Below are 10,936 nucleotides of genomic sequence, written 5' to 3'. Positions count from 1 at the left end.
GGCCTGACAACCCCAACCGGACTGGACGACCAGTATTCAACGGTTGCACAGTACTTCGTTTCGTGACTACACTTGGTACGGTGTAGTAAGATTTCATAATAAAGGGAATATGCGACGTGATTAAATGTTAAGTATGGTTACCAAGTGCTCAACCACTTAGAATATTTTTATTAAACTGTTTATATACGAAATCTTGTGGTCTATATATATATTGCTGCCGGCATTAAACCTATATCTCACCAACTTTATGTTGACCTTTTAAAACATGTCTATTCTCAGGTGATTACTAAAGCTTCCGCTGCATTATGTTGAATTTGAGCAGGATCTTGCGTACGCATATTTGTGTCAAAAATAAAACTGCATACCCAAGGATTTGTGTTGTAAAATATGCTCGAAATCGTGTTGTTATCATTATATGTAAATTTTGTAAGTCGAATATTATAGCTAAACGATAATCATCTTTTTATTGTCTAAAGCTTGTAACAAAAATAATGGTTATGGTTTGTAATGTATAATATATGCAGTTTCTCTTTTAAAAATGTCGCATATAGAGGTCAATACCTCGCAATGAAATCATACGTTATCTAACACGTTCTTATGGTTAAGGACGGGTTATGACATGTGGTATCAGAGCGGTGGTCTTAGCGAACCAGGTTTGCATTAGTGTGTCTAACTGATAAGTCGTTAGGATACATTAGTAAGTCTGGACTTTGACCGGGTCTGATTTAAAAACCATTGCTTATCATTGTTGGTTAAAATTTATATGTAAATATTATGTAGTACTAATGGGTTAGTTGTTGTGTGATAGATGTCGGGCTCAAAACTTGTCATCACATTCAGCGACTCCGAACCAGAATCTTCAGATGGTGTTCCAGTCATTAACCTATCCGATGAAGAAAATAATATCTTTGGGGAAGACTCACAAATTCCGGATGAACCGACTATAGAGAACCCGGAAAGTGAACCCGAGGAGGAAAGTGAACCCGAGGAGGAAAGTAAACCCGAGGAGGAAAGTGAACCCGAGGAAGAAATACAGGAAATTACAAAAGACGAGTTCGAACTAGGAAAGAAACGAAAGGCTAATGAATTAGAAAATTCAAATCCCGAGTTTAGTAAGGATGATGTGGCACCAACTCCACTAGACACTACCACCCCTATTCCCGCTATTCCTATTCGTTCTATCCCGGCATCCAGTTCTTCAGTCCCACAGCCAAAATATAGGCAGACAGCCAGGATAAGCGTTAAGCGATTCTTTGAACCTAAACGTCCTAGAAAATAGACCAAACGATGCGCTGCCGTATTAAACCATGGGATCATATAATGTTTTGTATAATATTATTAGTGTGGTTTGCTTAATGTTCGATGTAAGATAAGCATATGTAAAATAGTGAAGTGTGAAATGCAATAATTTTCCATGGTTAAGTATTATTTAGATGGTAGTAATTGATTCTGTACTAAGCTATTAAGTATGGACATTAACGGGTAGGTACTACCCTAGATATAATTATAAAACGCTAATAAGAAGAAAAGGCTTTTATAATAATACCTGGTTCATATTATTAACAAGCTATAATGTACTATAAATACACACTACATCTATAATAATCCATGTGAATAATTATTTTCTTTCATTAGGAAATGGCGCGATTGAATCGAATGACGGAACAAGAAATCCAGGAACTCATCAATCAGCGAGTGAACGACAGAATGTTATGGGTCGAGGCTGCAAGAGGTGCTGCAGTTAACCCAAATCCTCGTGTGGGGTGCACTTACAAAACTTTTCAAGCTTGCAAGCCCTCATCATTCAGTGGAACAGAAGGACCAATCGGTTTAACCCGGTGGATAGAAAAGATGGAGACTGTGTTTAAAATCAGTGGTTGTGTTGAAAAGGACATGACCAAGTATGCATCGTGCACTTTACAAGATAGTGCACTCACGTGGTGGAAAAATTATGTGAAGGCTGTAGGAGGAGATGTAGCTTATGATACTCCTTGGGAAGAATTCAAAACAATGTTAATCAACGAGTATTGTCCAAGGAACGAGGTTAGGAAGTTGGAAGATGAATTACGAAGCCTGAAGGTTGTTGGTACTGAAATCACCAACTACAATCAGCGATTCATGGAATTAGTTTTGCTATGTCCTGAATTGGTTCCAACCGAAGAACGGAAGATTGAAATGTACAAAGATGGTTTGCCCAAAAAGGTCAAGGCAAACGTTACAGCATCGAAACCTAAGACAATTCATGAAGCTATAACCATGGCAAACGAGCTAATGGATCAGGTCATCATGGATAAGAAAGCATCCAATACTGATGTGAAGGTATCAGGTAACAAAAGAAAGTGGAATGGAAATTATGATCGAGGTAACCAACAACAATCTTTTAAGAAACAAGAAACCATACAAGGTGCAGGTAGTGGTTCAAGATTTGGTTACAAAGGACAAAATCCTTTATGCAACCGATGCCACAAACATCACTCTGGCTACTGTAATGTGGTATGCAACAAATGTAATCGAAAGGGTCATCTTGCTGAAGATTGTAGGGCTCTCGTTACAAATACAAATGGTACCAAGACTCCTGCCACCAATGCAAATAGAACTGCTTTGGCTACCATTACTTGTTATGGGTGTGGAAAACAAGGTCACTATAAGAGCCAGTGTCCGAATCCAGAGAAGAATAATGGATCTGCACGTGGAAGAGCATTTGTTATTAATGCTAGAGAGGCGTGTGAAGACCCGGAGCTTGTTACGGGTACGTTTACCATTAATAACTTATCCGCATCTATTATATTTGATACTGGTGCCGATAGAAGTTACGTGAGTAGAGGCTTTTACGCTAAATTGAATTGTTCATCATTACCTCTAGATGCTAAGTACATGATTGAGTTAGCTAATGGTAAACTAATTAAAGCCGATAAAATTTGCCGTGATTGTAAAATAAATTTAGCCGGAGAAACATTTAAAATTGACTTAATACCCGTAGAATTAGGAAGTTTTGATGTAATAGTCGGCATGGACTGGATGTCCAAAGTAGGAGCTGAAGTTGTGTGTGCCAAGAAGGCAATTCGCATTCCTTGTAAGGATAGAATGCCGGTGATGATTTATGGAGAGAAGGGTAACTCAAAGCTAAAACTCATTAGTTATTTGAAAGCTCAAAAGTGCTTGAAGAAAGGGTGCTATGCTATCTTAGCACATGTTAATAAAGTCGAAAAGAAAGAAAAAGAGAAGTGCATCAACGACGTGCCTGTGGCAAGAGATTTTCCTGAAGTTTTTCCGGAAGAGTTGCCGGGATTACCTCCATTTAGATCTGTAGAATTTCAAATAGATTTAGTACCAGGAGCCGCACCAGTGGCTCGTGCTCCATATAGACTTGCACCGTCCGAGTTAAAAGAACTTCAGAGTCAGTTAAAAGAATTACTGGATCATGGATTCATACGACCAAGTACTTCACCGTGGGGAGCTCCGATTCTATTTGTTAAAAAGAAAGATGGATCTTTTAGGATGTGTATAGATTATCGTGAATTAAATAAGTTAACTATCAAAAATCGGTATCCACTACCGAGAATTGACGACTTATTTGATCAACTCCAGGGATCATGTGTTTATTCGAAAATCGACCTAAGATCGGGCTATCATCAACTACGTGTCAAAGAAGAGGACATTCCGAAAACTGCTTTTCGGACACGTTATGGTCATTACGAATTTTTGGTCATGCCGTTTGGATTGACGAATGCGCCAGCTGTATTCATGGACCTCATGAATCGAGTTTGTAGTCCGTATTTAGATAAGTTTGTTATCGTTTTCATTGATGACATTCTTATCTATTCCAAGAGTGAGCAAGAGCATGAGCAGCATTTAAGGTTGATATTAGAGTTGTTGAGAAAAGAACAGCTATACGCTAAATTTTCTAAGTGTGCTTTCTGGTTGAAAGAAGTGCAATTTCTTGGCCATGTTGTTAGTAGCAAAGGAATTCAGGTTGATCCAGCAAAAATTGAAGCCATTGAAAAATGGGAGACTCCTAAGACACCAACGCAGATACGCCAATTTTTGGGTTTAGCCGGTTATTATAGAAGGTTTATTCAAGATTTTTCCCGAATAGCTAAGCCGTTGACAGCATTAACGCAAAAAGGGAAGAAATACGAATGGACCTCGGAGCAGGAGAACGCATTTCAATTACTGAAGAAGAAGTTAACTACGGCGCCTATTTTATCGTTACCTGAAGGGAACGATGATTTTGAAATATATTGTGACGCTTCGCGACAAGGTTTTGGTTGTGTTCTTATGCAACGAAAGAAAGTTATTGCATACGCATCCCGACAATTAAAGATTCACGAGCGGAATTATACGACGCATGATCTAGAACTGGGTGCAGTCGTGTTTGCATTGAAGATATGGAGACACTACTTGTATGGGGTTAAATGCACTGTGTTTACTGATCATAAAAGCCTTCAACATATTTTCGATCAAAAACAGCTGAACATGAGGCAACGTAGGTGGGTTGAGTTAATAAATGACTATGATTGTGAAATTCGTTATCATCCCGGGAAAGCGAACGTGGTGGCCGACGCTCTAAGCAGAAAGGAACGAGAACCAATTCGAGTACGAGCGATGAACATAAAAATTCGCATGAATCTCAACTCACAAATCAAAGAAGTTCAACGAGAAGCACTTACTAAAGAAAATATAGGAAATGAAATAATGAAGAAGTATGAGAAGCAACTCGTTATGCGGGAAGATGGAATTCGATATTTTGCAAATCGTATTTGGGTACCGAAGTTGGGTGGATTAAGGAAGTTGATATTGAATGAGGCACATAAGACAAGATATTCGATACATCCTGGAGTTGGAAAGATGTACCAAGATCTTAAGACGCATTATTGGTGGCCTAATTTGAAGACAGACGTTGCAACATATGTTGGGGAATGTTTAACTTGTTCCAAGGTCAAAGCAGAACACCAGAAGCCGTCAGGGTTACTTCAACAACCAGAAATCCCAGAATGGAAATGGGATGGTATTACCATGGATTTCATCACGAAGTTACCAAAGACTGCCTGGGGTTACGACACCATTTGGGTGATTGTTGATCGTCTCACCAAGTCTGCACATTTCTTGCCTATGAAGGAAACGGATAGAATGGAGAAACTATTACGATTGTATATAAAGGAAATTGTTTCAAGGCATGGAATACCTATTTCCATTATATCTGATCGTGATAGTAGATTTACCTCAAAGTTCTGGCAATCACTACAGGAGGCCCTAGGAACTCGTTTGGATATGAGCACCGCATATCATCCGCAAACCGACGGGCAGAGTGAAAGAACAATTCAGACTCTTGAAGACATGCTCAGGGCATGTGTGATCGATTTTGGAAACGAATGGGATAAATATTTACCATTAGCAGAATTCTCGTATAATAATAGTTATCATGCGAGCATTAAAGCTGCGCCATTCGAAGCATTGTACGGAAGGAAGTGTAGATCTCCTATCTGTTGGAATGAAGTAGGAGATCGACAATTAACTGGTCCCGAGATCATACATGAAACTACTGAAAAGATAGTACAAATCAAGGAGAGATTGAAAACAGCCCGTAGTCGCCAAAAGAGCTACGCCGATGTCCGAAGGAAACCATTAGAGTTTCAGATCGGTGACATGGTTATGCTAAAGGTGTCACCTTGGAAAGGTGTAATACGTTTCGGTAAAAGAGGTAAACTGAACCCAAGATATGTAGGTCCGTTCAAGATCATCGAACGCATTGGACCGGTAGCTTATCGACTCGAGTTACCGCAACAACTCGCCGGAGTACATAATACCTTTCACGTCTCGAACCTTAAGAAGTGTCTTGCAAAGGAAGACCTCACCATTCCTCTTGAAGAAATCCATGTCGACGAGAAACTACAATTCGTCGAAGAACCAATCGAAATCATGGACCGTGAAGTTAAACAGCTCAAGCAGAGCAACATACCGATCGTTAAGGTTCGTTGGAATGCTCGAAGAGGTCCCGAGTTTACGTGGGAACGGGAGGATCAGATGAAACAAAAGTATCCACACTTGTTTCTCGATGACGCAAAATAGGTACAATTTTAAAATTTCGGGACGAAATTTATTTAACGGGGAGGTAATGTAACGACCCGCACTTTTTCGATCGTTCTATACTTATAAGATTAATATTTACATAAATTAAACCTTACCAACATGATAAGCAATCCAAATTTTCGAGACTTATGTTTTTCGAAAAGAGTTTTACACAACGTTTGACCGTCTAGTTTGACCGATGATATCACGAACTATACAATATATGATAATTATACGTTTGTGTATATATATGTATATATACATATTTAACATGACCTAAGAATGTTTTAATATCTCATTTTGTATTAATAACAATAAGTTATAAGTATATTTTGAAACTACTAACTTAAGTTTTCAAAACGATAACCATACGTAACGTTATTTGACTTAAATACTTATGACCTATAATGTTTATACATATATCGTATAAGTAATGTATTTAATCACTTTTAAAGACTTAAATACATAAAACAATATAAGTATATTTACAAAAGATAACTATATTTGAATCCTCGTTCCGTTTTCTCAAAGATTTCTATACGTATACCTAGGGTATATGTACCCGTATCATACGCAGCTTCTAGATGTATTTACTATTGGTATATACCAATAAAAATCTGCTCCTTAGCAGCCTTAAATGATTAAGAAACATGTGGAACCAACCATTTGTCAAGTAGCATGAATTATTTAGCAAGAAAACAAAGTTAGGTATCTTTTTTTTCCTTTATAACCTAAAAACGTTTTTATGCATGCACACCATTTCTTCACCCCATTTTCTCATACTTACACTTCCATTTCTCTCTCAAAATACTCTTAACTTCATACTTGATCATCTTCAAGCATTTTCCCCATCATTTAGCTTCAAAAACAACACTTAAACCTCATAAGAAAACCTTACAAAAACACTTCAAGAAATCCTTCCAAGAACACCAACTTACTTCCAATCTTTCATCCACTTCCATCACCCTTTTGGTTCTAGGTTCTTACTCCTCTTTTACAACAACCTTGTCCAAGGAACTTGAGGTAGAATCTATGTTCATAACCTTATTCGATTCATATATATATAGCTATCTTATTTTGTGGTATAAAATTTTAACAACAAGAACATAGTTTGAATGTTTTCAAACTTGTTTGCAAACTAAATAGATCCTTCTAACTTAACTTTTAAAATACTCCAAGACCTGTAATATAACTTAAATATATGCTAATTTAACAAGGTATAACTTGGTTTTTCAAAGATTATCTTAAAAACTGTTTTTACGACGTCGGAGTGCCACCGGGGGCTGTTTTGGGTTGGATAATTAAAAACCATCTTAAACTTTGAATTGGAGGTTTATTTTCTGGAAAAATGATTTTTACTATGAATATGATAACACATAAAAATTTCATGATTTAACTCAAAGTATAAGTATTTTTAGAAAAATAATCATTTAAGGTTGTTTATATGATGGAAAATGATTAACTTCATAAGTTTCACTAAAGTTTGACCTATGTCGTGTGATTTTGAATACAAACTAAGGTATTTATAGTTCATAGTATTAAAGAGGGACTCGATCCAAGGAGATGGCAAGTTGAATCAACGAAAACGGAGTTGTAACGAAGAAACTATGACCGAAACAAAATCGGATATCCAAGATTAGTTTAGCCACGAAAATAATTGGGAAAAATTAAATAAATCACATCTTTTTAAGTTAACATGATATTTTATATATATGTACTTATAATTCAATTTTATATGGTTCAGGATCACCCGTAAACAACACGAGAAGATTAATCATAAGATCCCATGATTGTACGCAACACGTCATTTGACAACACCGGTACCGTGGGTCAAGATTAATCTCGACCAATACATATACGATGGGGTTTTATTTATTTCGTTGGGGGTTTTATTTATTTCATTGCGGGTATATTAAACATCTAAAAATGAACCATTAAAATTGAATTACTAACAACGAACTGCTAACTACGGACTAAGGAATTATTCAAAGTATTAAAAGTATAACAAGTATATATATGTGACGTTTGTTTAAAAAGAAAAGGTATTGATATATTATATATGGATAGGTTCGTGATATCAACCGGAGACCAAGTCAAATTATATATATATCTTCAAGACGAAAGTGAGTATATAGTCCCACTTTTAAACTCTAAATATTTCGGGATGAGAATACATGTATTTTATGTTTTACGTTATGGACACAAGTAACTGAAAAATATATTCTACGTTGAGTTGTACCACTGGCATACTTCCCTGTAGCTTGGTAACTGTTATTTACAGCGGTATTGTAAACGCGAATACTGTTGATAGATCTATCGGGCCTGACAACCCCAACCGGACTGGACGACCAGTATTCAACGGTTGCACAGTACTTCGTTTCGTGACTACACTTGGTACGGTGTAGTAAGATTTCATAATAAAGGGAATATGCGACGTGATTAAATGTTAAGTATGGTTACCAAGTGCTCAACCACTTAGAATATTTTTATTAAACTGTTTATATACGAAATCTTGTGGTCTATATATATATATTGCTGCCGGCATTAAACCTATATCTCACCAACTTTATGTTGACCTTTTAAAACATGTCTATTCTCAGGTGATTACTAAAGCTTCCGCTGCATTATGTTGAATTTGAGCAGGATCTTGCTTACGCATATTTGTGTCAAAAATAAAACTGCATACCCAAGGATTTGTGTTGTAAAATATGCTCGAAATCGTGTTGTTATCATTATATGTAAAGTTTGTAAGTCGAAGATTATCGCTAAACAATAATCATCTTTTTATTGTCTAAAGCTTGTAACAAAAATAATGGTTATGGTTTGTAATGTATAATATATGCAGTTTCTCTTTTAAAAATGTCGCATATAGAGGTCAATACCTCGCAATGAAATCATACGTTATCTAACACGTTCTTATGGTTAAGGACGGGTTATGACAATACTAAAATAAGGACAAGATTTGGAGTCCATGTTTGTATGATATTGTGTAAAAACCGCATTCAAGAAACTGATTTCGATGTAACATATTTGTATTGTAAACCATTATGTATTGGTCGTGTGTAAACATGATATTTTAGATTATCATTATTTGATAATCTATGTAAAGCTTTTTAAACCTTCATTTATAAAATAAAGGTTATGGTTTGTTTTAAAAATGAATGCAGTATTTGAAAAACGTCTCATATAGAGGTCAAAACCTCGCAACGAAATCAATTAATATGGAACGTTTTTAATCAATAAGAACGGGACATTTCAGTTGGTATCCGAGCGTTGGTCTTAGAGAACCAGAATTTTGCATTAGTGTGTTTTATCGAGTTTGTTAGGATGCATTAGTGAGTCTGGACTTCGACCGTGTTTACTTGAAAAATGATTGCTTAACAAATTTTGTTGGAAACTATATATTTTTAACATGTGAATATTATGTGATATATTAATCTCTTAACGCGTTTGATATTATGTGATAGATGTCTACCTCTAGAACAAGTTCCATTGACTCACCTAATAATAATGAAGAGTCAAATGTAAATTGGAATGATTCGTGGACTGATTCACAAGTTCCCGAAGAGGAACCGGAAGAAGAGTCGGAACCAGAAGAAGAATCGGAACCGGAAGAAGAATCGGAACCGGATGAAGAAATAGAACCGGTGGGGGAAATAATAAAACGGTTAAGTAAAAGAAAATCTTCAACCAACCGACCAAGGTTAATTATGGTCAATGGTGTTTCCGCTAAGGAAGAAAAATATTGGGAGGATTACCAATTCTTTGATGAATCGGATTCTGACGAGAATTCCGATGATGTTATAGAAATTACCCCAACTGAATTTAAAAAGGCAAAAGAAAATAATAAGGGAAAGGGCATAAAAATAGAGAAATCTAATTCCAACCCCGATGAACTTTATATGTATCGTCAACCCTCGAAGTCCTTAAGTTGTAACAATGACCTGAGAACCTCTAAACCACCAGGTTTTTCTAAACCAATGTGGAAAACGACGGCTCGTATTAGGGGAACATCATATATCCCTAGAAACATGGCAAAACGAACCAAAACCGAAGAAGAAGAAACAAGCGAGTCGGAATAAGATAGTTGTATTCGTGTGGTGTAATATATGTAATATAGTGTGCTTATGCTTTATGATATATGTAAAAATTGCTTGTATTAATAAGTATTTTTTTTTTTATGAATCTAACTCTTGTCTATTTTACAGTATAAAAACACAAAATGGATAGACAACCCAATATTTTAAGAGACCTACCCGGAGACATGATTGATGAAATCTTGTCTAGAGTCAGTCAGAATTCTTCGGCACAACTATTTAAGGCGAGATCAGTTTGTAAGACATTCGAAGAACGTTCCAAGAATGCCTTGGTTTATAAAAGGCTTTCATTCGAAAGATGGGGGATATCATATTGGGAAATCCATAAGTTACGATGTGTTTACTTTGACGCATATATTGCGGGGAACCCAAATGCTATTTTACGCAATGGGTTAAGAAATTATTTTGACTCAATATATCCGAATATTGGACTTCGTGATTTAGAAAAAGCGGCTAACATGCAACATAAAGAAGCATGTTATGCTTACGGATTAGTAATGTTCGCTTCTCACCAAAGTGAGAACAAGAACATTGGGCTACAACTATTAAACAAAACGTTCCCACAAGTGACGGAGTCGGTAATTGGGGTAAGAAATGAGGTTTTTAGGTTATTACGAGACTGTTGGTCATTACGTAACCCTCGTCCCTTTGACGACGTTACAACACGCTGTCTTATCAACGGCCATAACGGTTATGTTCCACAAGACCAAGGATGGGAACTAGTCCTAGTAAAACCAGAATGCATGACTTGTTTCTGGACGTATGAATTA

This window comes from Rutidosis leptorrhynchoides, chromosome 4, assembly GCF_046630445.1.
Source record: "Rutidosis leptorrhynchoides isolate AG116_Rl617_1_P2 chromosome 4, CSIRO_AGI_Rlap_v1, whole genome shotgun sequence".
Taxonomy (NCBI): Eukaryota; Viridiplantae; Streptophyta; class Magnoliopsida; order Asterales; family Asteraceae; genus Rutidosis; species Rutidosis leptorrhynchoides.
The sequence above is the reverse complement of the archived record's forward strand: the minus strand, read 5'-3'. Positions refer to the sequence as shown.